The 3617-nt window shown below is 46.6% G+C and overlaps 1 long non-coding RNA gene across 1 annotated transcript; it reads left to right on the plus strand.

Moving 5' to 3' along the window:
* Positions 1-6: 6 nt before the first annotated feature.
* LOC104912925 lies at positions 7-3336 on the plus strand. Its single transcript, XR_004161145.1, has 3 exons — positions 7-282; positions 672-745; positions 3162-3336. It is a non-coding gene; the product is annotated as an uncharacterized LOC104912925 (long non-coding RNA).
* The last annotated feature ends 281 nt before the right edge of the window (positions 3337-3617 follow it).

Raw genomic sequence — 3617 nt, forward strand, 5'->3', positions numbered from 1 at the left:
GGGAGCGCGCCGGGATGAAGCTGAGGCTGCGCCAGCGCCTCTCGGGGCCGAGAGGAGCGGGCACTGCTCTCCCGCTTATGTAGCCGCGTGGTAGCACCGCGTTAGCGGCACGGAACGCAGCGGGTGTCTCCACCTGCGATCCCACGCGGTGCGCACCGGCCGCTGCAAAGCAAGCGCGAGCAAACAGCGTTTGTTTTCCACGCGCGGGGCACGGAGGTAATCAGTGGGACGCTTCGTTCCCAGGAACGTGGGAACCGAGGAGAACGTCGGGGAAACAGCGCGGTACGGGAATTTACACATCTTTTGGTCGGTGAACGAACCGCTTTCGTAGAGCGCTAGCCGGGGAGGTTCCCTGCGCTCTCAGGTGAAATCAGAAAGTGAAATCCCAGCCTGGCAGCCCGGGCTCCTCCTCTCACGGTTTGCCCAGGGGTCCCCGGTGTCGGGTCAGAACGGGCGTTCCGCGTGCAGCTCCGCAGCAGTGTGGGAGCCCCGCTCAGCGGGGAGGGAAATCCCCGCCTGGGGACGCGTTCGGGAGGCGCGCAGGTGAGAAGCGCGCGGCGCGTGCCCGGAGCTGCGTTGGGGCGCGCGGGGCGTTGTCGGAAGGTGCGGTGAGGGGATGAAGGAGGTGGGAGTTTCTGTGGCGACATCTCTCTGATTTTGTTTGGCTTTAGAACGGATGGAATGGCTGAAAAACCGGCGGCCGCCTTGCGGAAACCCGAAGGCCATCTTTATGGAGCGGAGAACCGTAAGTGATTTTACTTTATAAAGCTGCTCGAACTCCTGCTGTTTAAGAAGACCCGCTGATTTTCGGGGGCTGAGATGTGTTTCCGAAATTGATGTGTTGCTCCATAGAATCGTTGTTTCTAGATGAATGGCCTCGCTAACTACTCCTATCAGGTGCTTCTATTGAATGACTTCACACTGTTGGTACGGAAGGGCTTTATAGGAGGATTTGCTTCCTGAACTGCATACGAGCTGCTGCTGTTGTCATTTTGAAGGCAGGAAAACGTGCAAACCACAAACAAAAGTTCAGATGCTTTCTGATGTTTTAGCTGTTTCTCCTACGTGGTTTAAGTTGTTGCTGCGCCCTGCTTTCCATTGGTGGCAGCTGAAGTAATTCGTAGCACCTCTGACGGTCTCACCCAGACGTTATGATTAAGCAAACACACCTGGGATGCTCCGTTGTTTTGTTCGAGGTAAAAATAAAATTGAATTTTGTTTAAGTACAAAAATCTAGAAAAACAGGAATGAATTGTGTTATCAGCTGCATTACTAATGGTGTTACTGAGTTCTGTGAAGTTTCAGATAGTTTAAGTTTTACAGATCAACCACAAGATATGTTTAACGACTGACCACTTAAAAGGATAATGCTGTACTCGGGTTCTTTTGCTGCGGTGGAAACGTTGGTTTGCTCTGAACTGTGTGTACAGTCTTTGTGTCACTGTGTGGAAGATGGAAGTCCCAGGCAGTGCTCTTACTAATGGGAAGCTGCACGCTGGCTGTGGGCTGAAGGCAATCAATAATAGGATTCAATTAACTCAATCTTTTCTAGCTCGACTGTGCAGTAGTTGCAGGTGTCTTTTTCTCTTTTCTCCTTTAAGTTTTCTGTTCAATACAGGGAGCCCTGCTAGTTGAACTATTAAATATTCGTTTATATCAGCGTGCAGGTGTGCACTGTACATCTTGTTCTACATCTGTTCCTCCTTGATGAAAAGCATGAGGCGTAGCTTTGTGATTTCATTCAGGTGTGGATGATGAGCAGAGTTGGATGCAGCCGTGTTGGTAATGGGGCTGGGGGTGGCTGCTGCCCAGCAGCTGTGCTGCCTCTCCCTGGAAACTGAGGCTGAGTTGTGGTGTGTGGGTAACTTCAATCAGGGGTGTAGTCCTGGGTCTTTGTATAGTTCTTCATTCAAAGAATACTGATTTACTATTGTGTTCCCCCCTCTTCCCCCATGTGTGCATAAGAAATATAAGATAAAATGTATCTTTTTTTTCTCTTATATAAGTGTTTTGATTTGTTGATGGAGTAAGCAGGGGGCAGTTCCCAACGTGCTTTTGATATGTCTATATCCATAGCAAATCACAAGGGTGTAGAACAGCAGTGGGCCAGAGCCCTGTTGGAAAAGGCAGTATGACAAAGGTTGCCCTCATTAACTGCCAGAAGCTGCTTATTTAGTTAGGCTGGGTGCCTGCCGGCTTCACTGCATTCTTTGCATGAGGAGAGGATTCTTCTCAATGCTGCTTGTGGCAGTATCAGCTGCTTATTGGGGTTGTGTGTTCTGCCCTATGGTTAATATTGTTCCAGAAGAAGCAAGTCAGAAGGCATGTACGTTTGAATTACTAGCTATCTGAGACAACTTTCAGAGCAAAGCCTTCTTTTAAATTGTTTTGGATCTGGACATGCAGTATCTAATTGAATGATGAAATGTTAGTAAGCAAAAAAGCCAAAGTTCTTTGTAGGAGGGTAATTGCTGCATAGCAACTGCACAGAGAAGATGCAATGAAGCTTGCATGTGTTCTTTTGTTGCTATTCTTGTCCTCCTTTTCTCAATGTTCTGAAACATACAGAAATTATTGAAGTTGTTGGGACCAATTCATTTGTTCCTTATGCCTTTAAAAACAAGGAGGGGGGCAAATGGTGACCATTTGCTTACATATTTGGGAAGAAATAATAAGGGAGTTCAATATGTTAGTTAAGGAGGGGTGTTGTGACGGAATTTTCAAATGAACATAGTCTTTAATGTATGTGAAGTTTATAGGAAGAGAGTGAGGTTAAAGAATTGCTAGGTTTGTGACAGTAATGCCCTGTCCTCTTAGAAAAAAAAAAAAAAAAAACACCCTACAAAAATGAAACGTCCCATGCCTGCTGCTGAAAACAGTTGTTAAAAGTGTAGTTCAACTTCCAGTTTAATGGAGTCACCATAAACAATACCTGGGAAAGAGCTGAAAGGATAAAGCAGGGTGTAGTGTATCTTTAAAGAGTAGGCTGATTGGTTTAGCAAAAGGCAACTGGGGAGTAATGGGGCTGTAAAGTGAATGTTAATTGCTAATCAACACCAGAGGAAAGTTTGTCGTGTTCTTCTTGATTGTCACCTATTCTGTATCGTTGCAAGCTATAAATAAAAAATAATCATTAATTTTACCCTTGTTTCTTGTTAAAGGACAAAGTGAAGACTGAGCAACCAGACTGGGGAGAGTGTTTGCTACTAACCTTTGCATTACCCTCTCCGAACTTTGCTCTGCCCTCGTGGAGCACTGATCCCCAGGACAATTCAAACACTGTGCAGTTCTCCCTCACTGCCCTGTAATGGTGAGTGTTGGTACTGGGAGCACAGTGCTGTGAGCTGGAATCCAGCAACCACCTCTAACCAAAAACATCTTGCGATGTGCAGGCAGTGGGGAGTCTGGGTTGTCATAGAACGTTTGAATGTCTCTTGCTGTTTTCTGAAGTCTTTGGGAAGACTTCTTGCCTCTTTAAAGAAGGGGCAGGTTTGTAATCAAAAGCTGGAGTTAGCAGATTAGTTAGAAGTGGTCTTCAAGCTTACAACAATGGCTTCTAAGTAAGTTAAGCTTACTGGTTCCACTCTTCCATTGTCCTCTGCAAGATCTGTGAGCTT

This window comes from Meleagris gallopavo, chromosome 13, assembly GCF_000146605.3.
Source record: "Meleagris gallopavo isolate NT-WF06-2002-E0010 breed Aviagen turkey brand Nicholas breeding stock chromosome 13, Turkey_5.1, whole genome shotgun sequence".
Lineage (NCBI taxonomy): Eukaryota > Metazoa > Chordata > Aves > Galliformes > Phasianidae > Meleagris > Meleagris gallopavo.